At 40.3% G+C, this 21,110-nt stretch overlaps 1 pseudogene; it reads left to right on the forward strand.

Annotated features, from left to right (window-relative positions):
- LOC148152130 (NADH dehydrogenase [ubiquinone] iron-sulfur protein 7, mitochondrial pseudogene) overlaps nucleotides 1-20,678 on the forward strand; it is a 163,841-nt pseudogene extending 143,163 nt beyond the window's left edge.
- The last annotated feature ends 432 nt before the right edge of the window (nucleotides 20,679-21,110 follow it).

Here is a 21,110-nt window from a genome sequence, read left to right on the forward strand (position 1 = left end):
CTTCTGGAGCTTTCAATTGGTCCCAACAGAACCTCTTCCCTAAGGTCTCTGCCTCTTCCCAGTGACTAACTTTATTTCCTTTCCAAAATGCTGTTTCCTGCATTTCTATCCAGCTGTGAGATGAGAATCTTCTTCTGAAAGTAGTTTTCCATCTTGTTGCTCCCATCATGACCACTTCTTACTTGTTTTTTTTTAATTTCAGCTGCTGACTCTCCATCTGTCTTCTCAAAGTGATAAACTTGTTTGACTACATAGAAAAAAATCTTCAGGATCAAATGCAGCTCAATTCCACATTGCTGCTCACTGTTCATAACTTCTGTTTAGCAACCAGTTTGTGCTTACAGTTGTTCCTCCTCACAGGTTGTACTATTCTAACAGAGCGCAATTAAACATAATTTAGTGTGCACCTTTAGGGTGCACTGTAACAAATATGAAAATTCTAAAGGAAGTTTGCTAAATTTAAACTATCAGTTTACTCACTGTATTTAAATTCTTAGACCAGTAGTCTTTCTTTCTGTGCTAAATTCAAAGGGCTGTCATTGGTGGCGGTCTAACTAGTGCAATCTTAACAAGAAGAGGCATTTGGATTTCATAGCAAGGTACTGTTTACTGCATGTTGGCAATAACATCAATCAGTTAGATATCATTACAGCTGTCAGGAACCATTTATGTTACACTTGTCTCCCTCAGAATCTGGTTCAAGACAAACGTTTCCTTCACCCAAAGGGTTCTGGGGGAAGTGTAGCTGAGGATATGTGAGCAAAGTATGTATTTAGTAGATTAACTTTTTCACAGTAATGTTTTACTTAATTACATCTGAACCCTCAAAATTCTCTGATAAGTGGAGACTTTCCAATGTTTCCAAATGAAAGGGAATTGTCTCAGAGAATCTTCAATTTACTGGGTAATTTCTTCAGAGTCTGCTATGAAGGGCATTCTATCCTTGAACAAGTTCATGCACAACTCCTATTGAAATAACAATTGTCCAGCCTTCATAAAAATCTGGGCCATGAGCGTTGTTTGGTCGATAAAAAAAGAGACGGTAATTTTTGTAGAAGTAAAAATGTGAAATTAGCAAAAATTATGATAGATTGCATTCACTTTTGTAACAGCTGCAGCCAACAGCACAAGGGATGATGTAATGCCAACAAAGGAGAACATGCATCAGCCAATCTGGAGCTTTTGTTTTGCTTGATGTACACTTGTATTTATGCTGAATATGTCCTCTGTCTATACTTTAAAATTAAGTTTGGTATGAAGACCAATATCCTTTATCCCTTTTGCAGTGGAAAAAAAATGTTAGCCTCATATTTATTGCTCATATATTTCAGTTAAGGCAGGAATGATCAGATATTTCGTAGTTGTAGTAATTAAACTGAATGGAGTTTTTCGCATTTTGTCTATGCAGCATAAACATTACAACATTGTAAGCAGGTTTGCTGAACACCTCTACTGAATCCATTACCATGATTCTGAGCTTCCAGTTGCCAGCTATTTTAATTGTCAATCTAACTCTTGCTCTGACATCTCTGTCCGTGGCCTATTGCAGTGTTTCAGTGAATCTCAGATCAAGCTTGAGAAATAGCACCCTATCTTTCAATTTGACACTTTCTGGGCTTGGCATTGAATTCAACAGTTTCTGAAAGAATGTTTGTGAATGTTTCTAACAAAATAATTATTTTTCTTTCTTGTAAGTGTGAAAGCCAGAAAGCATGAGGTAAGAAAAAGGAAATGATACTCTCCTCTACATTTTCATATTTAAATAATGTTTCTTTTAAAAACAGACATTACTGGACTTACAAAATGGCTAAGGCTGATTATATTTTCAGAAGCTCCTGCATTGTGTAAAGGTTCTAACTGAAGTTGACAGAAAGGACATGGAGATGAACTATATTCCTTCAACCAGTTTGGGACTAAGGAAAACATCATGACTCACTATTTTTTAATTAACCTACTTTTCTAATCAACTTGTTTGGAGATGTTATTACACGCCTCTGAAGCAGTTGGGATTTGCATCTAGACCTCCCAGTCCAAGGATAGGGACACTGCCACTGTGCCACAAGACAGCCCATTAAAGACGCATTGTTGTTAAAATGAGCATTAATGCTTTTACACTTACATCATCACCTCACAATGGAAACTTTAATGGAGGAAATAAACCAATATTTTTTAGCTACAATCTTCCAATCAGGGCATTGATTTGGGCCCACTGCACTTGAAATGCTGTCTTTGTCACATGATAGAACTTGGGGCTTTTGAATTGTTTAGAAATATTATCCTGGGATCCTCTGTCTGTTGCTGTTTGACCCCCAGAGGGAGGTAAGGATCTCAGACTGAGTTAGCAGCCTGCTTCAGATGTTCCAACTATGTCTTCACTTTGCTAGCTGGAAATAAGCCAACACTCTGTCTGCAAGGAGGAAACCTACTGGACCTAGTTCACCCAGGAAACTATTATTGACGTTCACCTCCAGGAGATTGTAATTCATGTGAATGGGTTTCCATGCCTCTGGATTTACCAAAACTTGCAATCAACAGCTTTTCTCTTCTCCTGTCATCTTTAATTTCCCAATGTTGTGTTTGAATGAGTTGGTAATATAATCCCAAGCATTTTGAATGCTTTGTTAATTAACCCAACGTCCTTGATTTAATCTTAAAGATATTTGTTTTGGATTTATTTCAAAAACTGGAATCTATAAGCTAGGGGTTGAGGAACACAATACAGCCTATCCCTGTAACCAATAGGCACAGAAGAATGCCTACTCTTGTTCCAGTGGCAGTGGCATAATGAAGGGGACTCATACATAGAACATAGAACATAGAACATAGAAGAATACAGCGCAGTACAGGCCCTTTGGCCCTCGATGTTGCGCCGATCCAAGCCCACCTAACCTATACTAACCCACTATCCTCCATATACCTATCCAATGCCCGCTTAAATGCCCATAAAGAGGGAGAGTCCACCACTGCTACTGGCAGGGCATTCCATGAACTTACGACTCGCTGAGTGAAGAACCTACCCCTAACTTCAGTCCTATATCTACCCCCCCTTAATTTAAAGCTATGCCCCCTTGTAATACCCGACTCCATACGCGGGAAAAGGTTCACACTGTCAACCCTATCTAACCCCCTAATCATCTTGTACACCTCAATCAAGTCACCCCTAAACCTTCTTTTCACTAATGAAAACAGCCCCAAGTGTCTCAGTCTTTCCTCATACGATCTTCCTTCCATACCAGGCAACATCCTGGTAAACCTCCTCTGCACCCGTTCCAGTGCCTCCACATCCTTCCTATAGTATGGCGACCAAAACTGCACACAATATTCCAGATGCGGCCGCACCAGAGTCTTATACAACTGCATCATGACCTCAGGACTCCGGAACTCAATTCCTCTACCAATAAAAGCCAGTACGCCATATGCCTTCCTCACCGCACTATTTACCTGGGTGGCAACTTTCAGAGATCTGTGTACATGGACACCAAGATCCCTCTGCTCATCCACACTACCAAATATCCGACCATTAGCCCAGTACCCCATCTTTTTGTTATTCTTCCCAAAGTGAATCACCTCACACTTAGCTACATTGAATTCCATTTGCCACCTTTCTGCCCAGCTCTGCAGCTTCTCTATATCCTGTTGTAACCTGCCACATCCTTCCTCACTGTCAACAACTCCTCCGACTTTTGTATCATCCGCAAACTTGCTCACCCAACCTTCTAACCCCTCTTCCAGGTCATTTATAAAAATGACAAACAGCAATGGTCCCAAAACAGATCCTTGCGGAACACCGCTAGTGACAGCACTCCATGAAGAAACTTTGCCATCAACTACTACCCTCTGTCTTCTTCCATCCAGCCAATTCCTAATCCAAACCTCCAACTCACCCTCAATGCCATATCTCCGTATTTTCTGCAGTAGCCTACCATGGGGAACCTTATCAAACGCCTTACTAAAATCCATATATACCACATCTACCGCTTTCCCCTCATCAACCTCCTTCGTCACCTTTTCAAAGAATTCAATAAGGTTTGTGAGGCACGACCTGCCCTTCACAAAACCATGCTGACTATCCTTGATCACATTATTCCTATCCAGATGTGCATAAATCCTATCCCTTACAATTCTCTCTAAGACTTTGCCCACAACAGAAGTGAGACTCACCGGCCTATAGTTACTAGGGTTATCCCTACTCCCCTTTTTGAACAAGGGAACCACATTTGCTATCCTCCAGTCTTCTGGCACTACTCCTGTAGACAAAGAGGACATAAAAATCAAGGCCAATGGCTCTGCAATCTCCTCCCTTGCTTCCCAGAGAATCCTAGGATAAATGCCATCAGGCCCAGGGGACTTATCTATTTTCACCTTTTCCAGGATTTCCAACACCTCTTCTCTACATACCTCAAAGCCATCCATTCTACTTATTTGTGACTCAGTATTCACATCGACGACAATGCCCTGTTCCTGAGTAAATACTGAAGAAAAGTATTCATTCAGTGTCTCCCCAATCTCTTCCGCCTCCACACGCAACTTCCCACTACTATCCTTGACTGGACCTATTCCTACCCTAGTCATTCTTTTATTCCTAACATACCTATAGAAAGCCTTAGGGTTTTCCCTAATCCTACCGACTAAGTACCTTTCATGTCCCCTCCTTGCTGCTCTTAGCTCTCTCTTCAGGTCCTTCCTGGATACCCTATAACTCTCAATTGCCCCAATTGAGCCTTCACGTCTCATCTTGAGATAGGCCGCCCTCTTCCATTTAACAAGGGATTCCAATTCCTTATTAAACCACGGCTCCCTCGCACGACCCTTTCCTCCTTGCCTGACAGGTACATAATTATCAAGGACACTCAATAGTTGCTCCTTGAACAAGCTCCACATATCATTTACACTCTTGCTTTGGAGTCTACTTTTCCAAGCCACACGTCCTAAGTCATGCCTCACCGCATCATAATTTCCCTGACCCCAGCTATAACTCTTGCCCTGTAGTACACACTTATCCCTCTCCATCACAAGAGTAAAAATCACCGAATTATGGTCACTATCCCCAAATTGCTCACCTACCTCTAATTCTAACACCTGGCCTGGTTCGTTACCCAGAACCAAATCCAGTATGGCCTCACCTCTTGTTGGCCTGTCTACATATTGTGTCAGGAAACTCTCCTGCACACATTGAACAAACACTGACCCATCTAACGAACTTGAGCTATAGCTTTCCCAATCAATATCAGGAAAGTTAAAGTCCCCCATAACAACCACCCTATTACTGTCACTCATCTCCTGAATCACCTTTCCTATCCTTTCTTCAATGATTCTAGGACTATTAGGAGGCCTGTAAAAGACTCCTAACAGGGTGACCTCACCTTTCCTATTCCTAACCTCAGCCCAAACTACCTCAGATGGCAAGTCCTCATCCATCGTCCTTTCCACCACTGTAATACTATCTTTGACAAGCAATGCCACACCTCCCCCTCTTTTACCCCCACCTCTGACCCTACTAAAACATTTAAATCCTGGAACCTGCAACAGCCAATCCTGTCCCTGTTCTAGCCATGTCTCCGTAATAGCCACAACATCGAAGTCCCAGGTACCAACCCACGCTGCAAGTTCACCTACCTTATTTCGTATACTTCTTGCATTGAAGTATACACACTTCAAGCCACTTTCCTGTTTACAGGCACCCTCCTTTGAAATTGATGCCATGTTCCTAACCTCCCTACACTCCAGGCCCTGCACCCTGAAGCTACAATCTGGGTTCCCATGCCCCTGCAGAGTTAGTTTAAACCCCCCCCAAGAGAACACCAGGACACCAGGCCCATTGGCCATGGTGGAGCACCTCAGAAGGACTGTAAAGTCAACCACATTTTCTTTTCTTCTGTTTTAGTTTGTTTTTCTGTGTTTTTCAGATGGTGCTGGAGAGTGGCAACACTGTACAACACTTTTCACTGTACATTGTTGCAATCAATAAATAAATAGATAAATAGTTAGGGAAATAGGAAATCCTGACATGGGCTTAAGAAGAAAAGAATCATAAAGTAAATTCACCCCATTTCCCTTTACCTGTGACAAAACACATTCACCGATCTAAATGACATTTTTAACAACTTCACAACTCCTACCTTTATTCCAAAAGTACTGCCATTGTCATGGAGACAGATTCTTTTAACTGGAGGAACAAATTACTGCAGATGCTTGAATGACCTTCCTGGTCACTTGCTCTTATTCCTTTGAGGACTTCCTGCAAAACATGGTCTTTCTCTTCCATCGCTGAGGCCTTTATTTTCACATCCATTAATGTAGGAGTCCTTCTCTTCTTTCATGCAACATCTGTTTTCTTTCTCACAGCCAATTGCTACAGCAGTCCCATGTTAGTTAATGCAGCTTCCCTTTAAGAAGGCAGACTGTCTTAAAGAGCTCAAGACAGGATAGTACATAACATGGCTTCGCATGCTGTTAGCTTCCCTGTTGAGCTTTCAGTGAGCTGGCTACATGGGTCTCATATAGAGAATTCTGCAATCATGGAAATGATTGAATGTTGTCTGCCTCAGTACCAGCAGTTGTGAGCAGATCATGAGAAACAAACCCCATGCTCGAAAAGTGGTGAAGATCAATTTTTAAATTCCAATGAATTAACATTCCCAATTTAATATTTTCCTGTCAAAGTATCATCAAAACATAAATTAATTATCTGTGTCTGTCTGCCTGAATCAAGGTTCTCAATGGTTTTAATGAGGTCTAAGTGAATAGCATGCACTGTTCACACAAATCTTTTGCCTGCTGTTATGTAATATTGCTAGCTTGGAGCAACCAAGCCAATTGTAAACTGTCAGATATTAGAAGGAAGGCATGCTGTGATGTTATTGTATTGCTACATGTAGATGCTGGTGTAGTAAAGCACCAACGTAACTGCGAACCACAGTCAGCAGAATAACTATGTAATCGAACTTGGCAAAGATGCTCTTGAGTGTATGCATGCTGAGCTGCTTGTTTTGCAATGTGTTTCCTAATGTTGGATAAGCCAATAATTTTTGGACCATTAAAGAGGCAACCTAATGTTAAATAAATGTAAAATGTAATTTGGAATTTGTGGTATTTATGCTCTAGGTTCCTTTGTGATGTCACTTTAACTGATGGCTGGCAAGATGAAATTCTTATTCGCATCATGCTCTAATCACCTGAGCTAAAGAACCAACATAGTGGCTCAGTGGTTAGCACTGTTGCATCACAGCGCCAGGGATGTGGGTTCGATTCCAGCCGCGGGCAGCTGTCTGTGTGGAGTTTGCACATTCTCCCTGTGTCTGTGTGGGTTTACTCTGGGTGCGCTGGTTTCCTCCCATAATTCAAATAAATGTGCAAGTTAGATGATTTGGCTATGCTAAATTGCTCATAGTATTCACTCATGTGTAGGTTAGGTGCCTTAGTCAGGAGTAAAGGTAGAGTAATAGGGTAGGGGAATGTTTCTGGGTGGGGTTAGTCCTCCAGACGACCGATGTGGATTTGTTGGACCAAATGGCCTGTTTCCTCACTGTAGGGATTCTATTAAAAAAATCTTAATGCAGCGCGATCACAAAATGGCATTAAGCTGCATCATTGCTCCTTGCAAAATATTAAGGTAACTCCAACACTGCAGCAGATCTATTCTGTCTGAGGGATTAAATAAATGTAGACCAGATGTAATTCAGTTTGGAATGTCCTCTGGGACATGGTTGCGTTTAATTAGGTTGTGAAGGATCTTTATGAAGATATTGTTAAGAATGATGAAGTTTAGCGAGGAGAGAGGCTAAATGGAGTTATATGTCCAAAACTGAAAGTTCTGAAGAGAATGGATAGAAAGGATGCATTTTCCTTAACCACTGGCTCAATAACAAACAGTATAGATTAAAATTAATTAGCAGAGAGAGTAGTGGAGAATTTTCTTTCTATATTGTGGTTGTTGAGGGCCACACTTTACTGATTAAAACTGGGAGAGGCAGTGTGTATGCATTTTGAGTGTATGCATTTAGACTACTGTAACTTACACCATTACAGAGTAAAACTGGATAGTAGCCCTAGGCTGGAAAATTTGCTTCTTGTTGGAAATACAGCAGCCTGAATGATCTCCTTCTACATTTAGATTTTCTATGTCTCTATATTTTCATGATGGCTTTGATTTTCACACGAGAGAAGATTTAGGAAACACAGCATCATTTATCACTTGACATTTGATTTGTATAATCTGTTTAATGACTGCTGCAAACTAAAGAGAAAGCACTTACCACATGGATCGAAGCCAACCAATACACTATGTTAAAATTAATCTCTTCAAAATTCCCCTATTTCAAAATTAAAAAGAAATTTGTGCAGTTTCATTTGTATCTGAAATTACTCAACTTATCCAATATCCATCATCAAAAATCATTCCTAAACTGTGTAGTTCACTCCAGTCAGCCCCTCTTTTGATAGCCTTTGCACATACCTTTCTTACATAAACTCTGAATCATGTAGGTTTTCAATGCCTATTCATCTGGCATCTGCTTGTTCCCAGAGTGATGTTCCTTGTCCAGGGTTGTGTTGGTATTGTGATCAATTCTATTGCTACTGTATTTTGACTATTGGGAAATGCTGGATATCTGACACTGATGGTCATTTAGGACAAATGTACAGATAACAAGATCATATATACCTAATCAAACAGCTGCAGTAAATGACCACTTTTGATCAATGTTTGCTTATCTTTTAGTTTCAATAGCAAAGAACACTCATCTCTACCATGACCTGACAAATGTTCTGCACCAACCCAACCTGCTACTTGGGATGACTCTTATTGACGATACTGATTGTTCACACTCCATGTTAACTCTGCACCTCCTTCCAAAAAGGCTGCCAGAGCTGCTGAGTTTCTCCAGCATTCTCCATTTTTGTAGTGCAATGCTTTGTCTGTGGACAATATATCCTGGAAGATGACTGACAACATCACACCTTCTGTACATGTCAATAACTTTATTATTAGTATATTTCATCTCAGTGCCCTTATGATGGGATGTCAGATCAGAGATAAGATTGCCTCAGGAATAAGATTGTATTTCATGAGTCCAAATTCTCAAGCTTCATCCAGTTGTATTAGCACTATTGCATACTGATCAATATTCCATCTCTCCTTCTGATCTCTGATGTTGAACATGCACTGATCATAAGCAACATTAATTATGGTTACAAACCCTTCTGGTTTTCTGTTCTTCCATTAGGTTTACATGCAATAAGCTTGTAGTACTCTTTCCTCAGTATTGATAACATGGTTGGGGATTTCACTTTTTCACATTTCACATTCAGTTCTCGAGTTGCATTATAGTTTTGCCACTGAGAATGAAAAATATCTAATTTTTATTTCTATCACTTTTCATTGCAGAATTAGCAGGAAGTAGAAAGTTCATAGTCATTCTGACTCGCCCAGTGTTTAAAAGGTATAGACAGTTTTAATTATTTTCCTTCTAAGTGCGTGGTGCTCTTACAGCTCTGAAATTATCTGGCAGCCTTCACCATGTTTCATATAATGTGCTTAATGGCAGCCATAAACGAAGTTGAAAGTACTTACAGCAGAGTTAGAGGTCATATGACCACAGTAAGCCAGCCATCACACTGTACCCAAAAGTATCTCTCCAAACAATTTCTAAAGCTGTCTTGCCGCATTTGTCCTTTCATTGACTTAGAGTCATAGAGATGTACAGCACAGAAACAGACCCTTCGGTTCGGAATTTATCAAACGGGGGGATTTATTCTGCAATACTGGGTCCAGGCCTTGTGTCCATGGAACTGACATGACCATCTAAAGGCATGGTGTCTTTTCACCTCTCACAAGCCATTGCTGGAAGTGAAACTGGAAGATAGCAGCAGTGACTATGAATATGATATTTACGGTCACTGAGTCTGCCAAAGCAGGGATGTTGACCTTATCCCATGGAGAACCACCATCAATGCCATTAATGTTGGCCAGCTTGATGAAGTTGGAAGAATGCATTCAATATTTCTCCAGACTTTCCTCTTTTAAATTTCAATCCTGACCTGCTTGTAATGCGTCAGTGTTCTCATTATTTCCTTATGTTGCTACCCATTACTTGGTTATTGTTTATCGAACATCTTTAATTTATTTGATGCATCATGCTATTGTTAAATGTAAAGTACTTTCTTTTTATTCATTCACACGGTTTCTGTAAAGCAGGTCATCAAACATTTCACTCACACTTCCTCTGTCTACTTGCTGCTCAATTCCTTTGTTCCGTTGCTTCTAAACTATTTATTCTTCTTTCAGTTTTTCAGCTGTAATCACCTACTGTGTGACTGAAACATTAACATATTCATCCATAATTTAATGCCAAGGTGGCTGCAGAATGGCAATTTGTCACCAGATTCTGAAACTGCTTTCTTTCGTCTGTAATTCCTTCAGCTACTATTACTCAGCACACAATTCTGGGTAATTTAATATGAATGTAACTGAACTACTGCTTCACCCGTCTTTTGACTAGATATAGTGCTCTTGAGTCAGTCATGTACCATAATTGCCAGTTTGGTTTTGACACTCGTCTATTCCATCTATTCTCAACTATGGTCATCTTCAAATGTCAATGATTTATATTGTGGCCTGTTTTTTTTCAGAATTTTTACTTTATTTTTTATGTTGCTAAATTTCCAAACCACAACTCACATAGAACCTTTACATAACAAAATACCTGTATGATCTGTCATTTGCTTAAGTTTGGTTGTAAGACCTACAATTAATCAATTATAAATTCTGATTAAGTTGGGAGATAAAATCAAAAAGGGACTTCAGCTTGGACTACCTATCGAAGCACACACACCAGACTGTTTCCCCAGGCTTCGAATACAGGCTTCAGTTTGCCACAATACATACAAAATTGCAATACTTACACAAAGATCCTAATTGCCTTCACACTGGAACACCAGTTCTCAGCATCTGGCTGACTGAATGCCTTGTCTCTTGATTGAAATCTATCTTCTGTCTTCCCTTCTTCTTGACAATCATACAGCACTGAAACAGACCCTTCAGTCCAAGCAGTCCATGCCAAATATGTTCCCGAACTAAGCTATTCCCACCTCCCAATTGGTGATGTGCGCTGAAGATCTGACAAATATTTTTGCTCTTTATGTTGCAAGCTTGGTTCTGTGCCATATTAGGAAAAAACCTCTTTCCATTCACATAATTGATTGATCATTACCTACCCAGCATGATTGTACTTTGAGCCTGGTTTAGATCAGTGGAGATCCCTGAGTGAGGCTGGCAGATTTATGCAAAGATGAGGAAGAATTTCTCTTCCGTGGGTAGTGGATCTGTGGAAAGCATTGCTGCAGTGGTCTGTTGCACTGGGTCATTAAGTATATTCAAATCTGAGATAATCGTACAGATTTTTAATCAGGAAGGGAATCAAGGCTTTATAGGGAAAAAGTGGATCTGCCATGATCTCATTGAACAGTGGAGCCAACTCGATGGACTGAATGGCCTACATCTGCTCAGATCTTATGGTCATTCTTCCTTGATGTTTATTGTTTCTGTGCATGTTATGACTTGTAGAAAATTGTAACCAATCTTCACATGAGTTTATTCTTCATACTTTTGTGGCTATGTTACATATAGAACACTCGTTTTTAACTGTGATCCTGAAGGATGTATCAACTAAGTTTTAATAGTGCAATAAAATAAACACAATATTACACTTCCTAAGGAGTTTCACATTGTAAAAGCCTGAGACACATAGGAGGTATTAGGTCTGATGAACAAACGCTTACTCAAAATGTAGGATTTAAGGATTATCTTGCAGGCAAAAAGAGAAGCAGAGATTCCTGGAGTTTGTGGCCCAGACAACTGAGCACATTGCCACCAAAAGTAGAAAAATTACAATTAGGATTTCACCAGAAGTAAGAATTAGAGGAAGTAGGCTATCTTGCAGGATTGTCCGGCTGGAGGAGATTCCAGATATAGGGAACAGTAAAGGCATGGAGAGTTTTGAAAACAAAGTTATAATTCAAGAGTCAAAACATTGCTTAATCTGGACACAAGGTAGATCTGTACTGCAGGAGGTTAGGGATACCTGTATTGTGGACCAGACCAGACCCCCTCAAAGCATTTGGAGAAGGTAGCCCAGACTCTAACTTTTCTATTTGTTTTAAGCAGATGTAAGGTGTATATTCCAGCAGCTGGTCAAACCATTAGTTTTAAACAAAACAGAATTTATTTACACATGAACCAAAGAAAACAAAATCGTAACTATTTGAAAACCCAACCGACACGAAAACACAACTAACAAAGAGCTGATCCAATTCTCTGCAACATCCCATAACATACCCCTTGGCAAAAAAGTAAATTCAAACTTATTTATTCTACTTACAATGGCCTTGATTGTGATTTATTTTTCCTTTTTAGTTTTTTTTCCCTGTGAATGCGATTATAATGAAAGTATGTTTGACAAACCAGCAACTTCTCATTTGAGGCCTATCGCTTATGGTTTTCAAGAGACCCTTCCCAACTGGCTGTCTGTCAGGGAAAAAAAAGACCATTCCTGCTTCCTCAGAATCATAAACTAGAAATGTTTCTGAGTTCTTATTGGAGTGATCAGCAGGAGACCCTTTCTAGTTTGTTGGTTAGGTCATCAATGTCACAGCACTTGGATTAAATGTATATTACATGTGCTGTGCCTTGCAAGATTGCAAATAGGATTCCAACTGCATTATAGCATCCTGATTTATATAAATGCACTCTGTCTCCTGAAACAGGCAGGCACTTAACCAGAAAGAAAGTTCCTTTAAAAATAAGAGTGATGAAGCTGTTTAAAAATCAATAATATTAACCAGATGATAGTCATCCAGTTTCAAATACTAACTGATGAAGAGTCACTGGACTCGAAATGTTGAACTCTGCTTTCATTCCACAGATGCTGCCCAGACCTACTGAGTTTCACCAACATTTGCTGCTTTTGTTTCAAATATTTGGATTAGTTGTGCTCACTGAAAAATGGAAAAGCAGTCATGTGCTGAAGGCACTGCAGAATAATGCTGAGAAATTGTCATTTTTCAATCTGGGTAGAGTTAATCTTCTCAAATGCATAAGATAGTTAAGAAAATGGAAAGGGTAAATCTAGAACATTATTTCAGGTGAAGTTGAGGGAGTGGTTTCACCACTTTGAGGAGGATGATCACAATTGCAGTTGCCCTAAAATTGAAATAAGGGAACAAGATCTCAAACACCGATCTCTCAAACACCAGGACCTACAGCATTTGGTCTGATGACCAGACACAGATGATGAATTTAATTTAAATTGGCTCTTTGGCTAACTAACCTTGCAAGTAAAGAATCAGGAGTGAGAACTGTAAGTAAGAGCAGTTATTATCTTGTGTCCTATAGGGAGCCAAATCCCAGTCAGATGAAGTGGAAATTCAAGCTGATAGTCATTAGTGTGTCTCTAACTATAGCTGCCAACTGGAGGAGCATTGCCCAAGAAGAAATTTTAGACCAAGAAAAAGCATTGAGGTACAACCCATTGAAAGATGGAAGCTATTGAGATGGACAGTTTGAACATCATGTTGTGATGATAGGAGGAAATGGAATGATGTGGGACAGGGATGAGCTTATCAGGGAGGCAAGAGTTTTGAATAGGGTCAATTTGTCTTCAATGTTTTTGATAAAATGGGAAAGTAATTTTGAATTTTGCATGAAGAATGGTATAGCTAGTGGGAATGTAAGGTAGTAAAGCAGTTGTAATCCTTGAGTGAGAGAACCCTTTTAAACTTAAAAGATCAGAAGGGGTATAATATGAACTGATTTCTGTGCCTTTAAAAGACTTTATGAGGAATGGGAAACTGAAATAGGATTGGAGAATCCAGAATTAACCACTACACCTCAGAAACCTCCAGTGACCACTTCCTTTCCAGTCTTTGAAACTTGTCCTGACACAACACCAGAATCACAGAGTGGGCTAGCCATGAAAGAGATTAGCAAGGTCCAGTATGATAATGTCCACCATGAATTGGTGCCCTTGGCAATAATCATAACTGGAATCCAGTTGCCTGAATGATGCCCCTCCTAAATTAAGAATTTGTATGTCCATCTTATCCAAGTGCTGCCTGAACAAGAGACATAGAGTAATGAGAAAGAAACAAAATCAGAGCCGAGGAGCTAAGTCTTGAGTTAATACATGACTAGAAAGTGGCATTCACACAATGAAAGTGCAACACAATTACCATCTTCAACAAGGGAGAATTTAAACTGACTTCACTTTGATCTACAGAACATTACTATCACTCAACTATTTGCCATCAACATCCCAGAAGTTACCATTGACTAATCCAACCACATAAAAATAGTATTTGAATTCTCTAACCTTATATATATATTCTGTGTTTTGTCAAGACTTTGAATTGTCCTTATTAACTACACTGCTTTAATGATTTGTTCACTTGGAGTCTGTATCCCTTTATTCTTCTTCAATTACTTTCAGATTCCTATTTTCTAAAGGGTATACATTGATTCTTTCTTTTTCATCAAAGCATTCAACCTCTAATTGAATTATGGAATAATTCATTTGTCATTTAAATGCCCTAACCCCAAGGTTTCCCATGTCTTCTTGTATTGCATTCACATCTCTCAGTGTTAGTCATACCCCACAATCTGGTATCCTCTGAAAGTGCCATTATTCTTTTAACAGCAATTTTAATCATGTGCTAACTTTCACTTCCTTCCAAATTTGCTATGGGGCAATAGTAATGCAGTCCCATGTTACACAAGAAACATGGGTCAAGAGTATGGGGCTGGAAAAGCACAGCAGGTCAGGCAAAGTTCATGCGGCAGGAAAATCGATGTTTTGGGCATAAGCCCTACATCAGGAGTAGGCTTATGGGCCAGGAGGTTGAGAGATAAATGTGAGGGGGGTGGGGTTGGGGGCAGGTAGCTGAGAATGTAATAGGTAGATGAAAGTGGGGGAGAAGGTGTTAGGTTGGGGAGGAGTGTGGAGTGCAAAGATGGGAAAGGTGATGGAAAGGCCAGGAGGGCGGTGCACAGTTGGAGGCTTGGGACTGGGATAATGTGGGGGGGGAGGGGAAATGAAGAAACTGGTGAAATCCACATTGACGCCGTGTGGTTACAGGGTACCAAGGCAGAAGATGAGGCGTTCTTCCTCTGGGCATTGGGTGGTAAGGGTTTGAAGATGGAGGAGGCCCATGATCTGCATGCCCTTGGCGGTGTGGAAGGAGGAATTGAAGTGTTCAGCCAAGGGCGGTGGGTTTGATGTTCTCTGAAACGATTCGCAAGTTAGTGTCCTGTCTCCCCAACGTAGAAGAGACCTCTGCATCTCCATCTCCAGCAATCGACCAGCCTCAGACATCTACTACAAGCCCACCAACTCCCACAGCTACCTAGACTACACCTTCTCCAACCTTACCTCCTGTAAAAACACCATCCCTTATTCCCTATTCCTCTGCCTCCGCTGCATCTGTTCCCAGGAGGACCAATTCCACCTTAGAAAATTCCAGATGGCATCCTTCTTCCAAGATCGCAATTTTCCTTCCCACGTGGTTGATGGTGCCCTCCAGTGCATCTGCTCCACTTCCTGCACTTCTGCCCTTGAACCCCACCCTCCCAGTGCAACAAGGACAGAACCCGCTGGTCCATCACCTTTCTCATCTATCTGTTCCACCCTCCTCTTTGACCTATCATGTTCTCCCCCTACCTTCATCTACTTACCGTATTCCCAGCTACCTTCCTTCCATTTATCTCTCAGTCCCCTGGGCGACAAGCCTATTCCTAATGAAGGCTTATGCCTGAAACGTTGATTTTCCTGTTACCCAGATGCTGCCTGACCTGCTGTGCTTTTCCAGTGCCACACTCTCGACTCTGATCTCCAGCATCTGCAGTCCTTACTTTCTTGTACATAAGAAACATGGACATCATGCTGTTAAGGAATCCACTGCTAGCTATTACATTTCTTAGACACATAAGCATCTGAGCTGGGATGAAGTTAAAATTCCATGATAGAGAAGCATTCTTCTAGTGGTGTTTCCAGCCTGTTCTTGTTGTGCAGCTTTATCTCTGACTATAAAGATTCATGGTGAGTCATTGAACAGCATACTGTGTTATATTTCATGGTCAGTTTGTCATTATGCCTCAAAGACACATGCTGATGATATCATCACTGTTTCATAGAATGTCACCCCAAGGTATAAAGTCTCATTCTCCATCGTTGTCTATATGAAGCATGACACACCATGCGAAGCATGCTTCTCTATCATGAAATATTAAGTTAATACTAGCTCAGATGCTTATGCGCCTGAGGAATGTAATGTTTGTACCTAATAGCGAGTTGCAGATTCTTTAATAGCATGATGTCCATGTTTTTCATATGGGATAGCATAACCATTGTCCTATTGTTACCAAAAAAATCTGTTGAAGGCAAGTCCACAGCTTCCTTTCAGTGATAGCAGATTTTACCAATGAAATTTAACATTGCTTCTGGTGTGCCAGTTCAGCCTTTAGCTTCCTGAGGAATGGAGAGTTTGACAAAGACCACAAACCCTGTTCCAAGCTCACACTGTACAGGACGTTAGTGCTGCCCACCTTTCTGTATGCATTGGAGATTAGACATTGTGCAACAGATGTCTCAAATACCTAGAGAAGTATCACCAGCAAGTTATACAGAACCTTTGAAAATCCACTGGCAGGATAAATGATCCAATATCCATGTCCTCTGCTAGGACAATATCCCAAGCATCGAGGCACTGGTGACTATTAATTAACTGAGCTGCATGGGCCAAGTCTCCTGCATGTCTGATCCAAGGTTTGCTAAACAGGCTCTCTACTCTGACCTTTGCATGGCATGAGAAGTCACGAGAAGAGCAGAGAAAACACTTAAAGGACACCTTTCATGAAAATATGCAAGGTTTCCACTGACCCATTGGAATCTCTTGCTGTACTTTGCATAAATTGGAGAGCCATCTGTGAAGCTACCAACTGTTTTGAGGATTTCCATCAGGTCAAAGTGAAGACTAAGCACCACAAATGGAAGGAGCTTGTGAAAGCCCAAGCATTCCACCCAGTCACCTCTTTAACCACCACATGCCCCATCACTGGCAGGGTATGTGGAGCCAGCCATGGATGATTTAGCCACTTCAGGACCCACAGCTCCAGAGTGAAAGAAAGCCATACTTCATCCTGAGGTACTGACTAAAAGAAGAACCTATCCTGTAGGTCTACTTAAATCAGTACACCCTGAAAGAATTATAAGTATCTATATTCTTGGAATTTCTTTCCTATGAGGCTAGGCCTTCATATGTTGTGCTGATATTCTATTTTAATGCCATTTGTTACGCACCGAACATTCTAGGAGACAATTATCATGCTGCTGGAGTGAAAAGTAGATGACTACAAATTTTGCTTTCCGTTAATTTCAATGGAATTTGTAATTAGTTCTTCTTTCAATTTCTCAATGAGATGGTGCCTGATTCTTTTCTGTGATTACAACCACTTTCTCAGCCTCTTGAAATCACAATATGTATAAATTTTAAATTTATTTGGTTTTGATCCAAGTCTAGATTTTAAAGGCAAAGAAAAATAGAAATATAGGAGAGTGTATGACTGAAAGAAAACAACCTGTTCCAGGTATAAATACTGGTCATTAACTGATAAGGCTCAGTAAAGACCTGAATAGATTCATTCCCTGTGACTGTTGAAAGAATATAATTGGCTATCCTGAATTTGGAAGAGACAATCGACGAGGAATGCTTTTCAAGTGAGTGATAAAATATATTTTCTCCATTACAGAGAAAAGGAGAACCCCAAAGTAAATATGAAAAATAATGCCAATGTGCAGCAAGTCTATAATTATCTAAAAGTGAAATCTGTTCCTCTTTTCCAATGTTGCATATTTCTATTATGCTTTATTTATATTTCTCACTTTTTCCACTCATTGGCTAAATAAAACCACACGAAAGAGGATTCTTACCATATAGCTAGTCAAACTTACATATGCATGGTAAAAACTTCCTTGAATGAAATTACTGATCAAGGGTCTGTAGTTACATCACAATCTATCGACTCATGGTTATAACATGTTATCTCAATATATCGTACACTACTTTGTCATATGCTTTAATCAGCTTTGTCAATAGACCAGTATAAAATATGTTGTAAGGTTCATTTCTACAATAATGGACTTAATGGCAGACTGCCACCTCACATAAATGTCAACGCAGTCTTAATAGTTTCTGATACAAAACATCTTTGTGACTTACTGTGGCCCTTTTAATAAATCAGTGGAATAGAATGAGACATCTGATGGCTGTGGGTGAAGGCACTGCTTGGTGTTTTTATGAGCCATTCAGGTAAGCAGACAACAGAATGAAAAACCAAACAACTGCGGGTGCTGGAAATCAGAAACAGAAACAATGCCAGAAATTGCTGGAAAAAACTCAGCACTTCTGACTACATCTGTGGAGAGAAAGCAGAGTTAATGTCTTCGGTCCACTGACAGTTCTTCAAAATACATTCTTCTTCAGATAGGAAAATGTATTGTCAGTCTATGTTCAGAATGATGGCCTGAACCAAAGAAGCAAGATAAATGAGGTAAGTTCACTTTTGTAAATGGCTTGGAAAGTATGTGGTTGAGCATTAGATGAAATCTTCATGCTCTTGCAGGGATGGACTGCAAACTAAACAATGGGGAATAGCAGGGAAAAGAAGATTGGGTCAGTGATGTCATGCATTCCAACCTCCTGACGGTCTTCCAAGCAGTGACAAGTAGGCAATCTGGATAATTAAATATCCATTTGTTGCTCCTTTTACATGCTTTTGGGATCTTCCTTACAGTGGATGGATTCTTGATGGGGTCAAACTGACTAGTATTTGGAAAGGGTTTTCCAGATCTGGCCAAGGCTTTTGTAGGTTTCCTGTTTTACACTCTTTGCTGGAGCCTCTGCATCAGCCTGCAGTTGTGACCGTCTTTATTTAATTGAATTCTTAGCCCTTTACAAGGCACTAGAAGATTACTGCGTCCTGTTATTTCCACTTTGGCAGTGACACTGCCAAAGTTTGGTCAACAATGGTGGCAGCAATCAAAACATAAATTACTGGAAAAAACTCAGTAGGTCTGTAGCTTCTACGAAGAGAAATCAGACTTAACTCAGAACCACACCTGAAAAATTAACCCTGATTTCTTTTCACAGAAGCTGCCAGACCTGCTAAGCTTTTCCAGCAATTTCTGTTCTTGTTTCAGATTTACAGCATCTGCCTTGTTTTAGTTTTTATTTGTCAAATTCTGATGTTGGACTGTCATCTTTCGAAGACTGCAAGCTAAATGATTGAGCCTTGGAATGATATGTACCCTGACAGAGTGGGATCATGATGTGGAAATGATCCCAACTCACCTTTCTGTCCATAATATTAGATTCTGTTCATTATTTGAGTATTGGATGGAGCTTAATTATGCTGAATTATGTAGCAGTGTCCACTTTACAACACTGACTGCAAAAGTGCAACATTGGCTACGAAGTGGTTTGAGCCATGTTGAGACTGTGGAAGATGTTGCACAGCTTTCCTCCTTTATTCCTCCCAATTGTAAGCTCCATTTATTCTATCCCCTTTGAATATCCTTGCTCAATTTGAATCAATGTAAAACTATGACCTCCTATTTGATTCACAATGTCATTCTACCCTTCACCAAAGCTGCTTCAATCTATTTTTACTCATTTCTATTAATATAGCAGTCTTACAGTTTTTGTCTTCTGTGTTGGACTCCCAAATTCCACTTTAGAAATGCTACCTTTTTCAAGACTGAGCAATTTATATCATGCCTTGTGAAGTAATCATTGTCCATCACTCTTTTTCTCCCTGATCTAGAATAATTTCCTGTCTTCCATTCTGTTGACTTCTTCTATCCAAATCAATGATGTAGACTCGCCCTATATCTGTAACCTCCTCCAGCCCTGTATCTCCTCCAGCAGATCCTGACGTCCCGTGTGGCACAATAATTGTGACCCTATCTCTGGGCTTTGGAAACCTGAGCTCAAGTGCCACCTGCTCCAGAGGTGAGTGATGCCATCTCTGAACAGGCCGAATTAAAATAAAATAAATTGGGACTGCACCAACCACAGGCTAAGATGGTGAAGCAGGGATTTTGCATCTTGGTGGATTAGTATCTGTTGTCTCCAGATCTAATTCATTCCTTGCTTATCATTCACGATGTCTCCATCAGAACACAGTGACAGAAAAGGCAGAAAGCTCTACACTAGCCAAACAGGAAAGCCGCTCTCATGTCCCAGCAATGATGAAGTGTATGTCATCACCAAACTGGATGATCTGATAAATTGGGCCTGAGGGAGTTTTTGTGGCCCAGGAACTTTTGGCTCACCTGCTGTGCTAGTGAAATGATGCAGGTGGTAATGTCCAGGATATTGTCTTCTGTGCTAGTCCTTGGCAGTCAGACGCCATGACTGTGGCTGGTACACCCCAAACAAAATGGCTCCAGCTCCTTGAAAGGTTTACGATCAGAAGCCAGAACTTTGCTACATTGTCTCCACGGGCAGCCGTACAAGTAAGTGGTGATTACAACTATTACTCCCCCATTGTGGTGAGGGCCTGAGACAGAGTTGAGGCAGTAGATATTTATATCTGTCCTGCAGACTTTTACAATTACAGAAAGAAATAAAGAGGGAAAGCAGATGAAGCATTTGGTATCGGAAATAAGTGAATATATAATTGCAACCAGTATTTAAAAGGCTGTAGGCCATGATGTAATTCTTTGGTGGAGGAATTAATTTTTTTCGTGTGATATCACGTGTAAATATGATCTATAGACTTTAACTTAAAAAGTTTCAAAAGAAAGCAGATGCAGAAGGATTTTTGTGGCATAGTGGTAGTGTCCTTACGTCTAGAACAAGAGGCCCAGGTTCAAGTCGTACCTGCTCCAGACATGTGTAATATCAACTCCTAGGAATTTGATTAGATTTTTTAAAATTAAAAGCAGATGCTGAGGGCACTTATGCCACTGTGGCAGTGTTCCTACCTCTGAGCCAGGAATCCAGGTTTATGTCCCACCTGCTCCAGGTATGTGTAATACATCTCCGATAAGATTGATTAG

The sequence above is a fragment of the Chiloscyllium plagiosum genome, unplaced genomic scaffold (genome assembly GCF_037043375.1).
Source record: "Chiloscyllium plagiosum isolate Xiang-an unplaced genomic scaffold, Cpla_swu_hap1 HiC_scaffold_1, whole genome shotgun sequence".
Lineage (NCBI taxonomy): Eukaryota > Metazoa > Chordata > Chondrichthyes > Orectolobiformes > Hemiscylliidae > Chiloscyllium > Chiloscyllium plagiosum.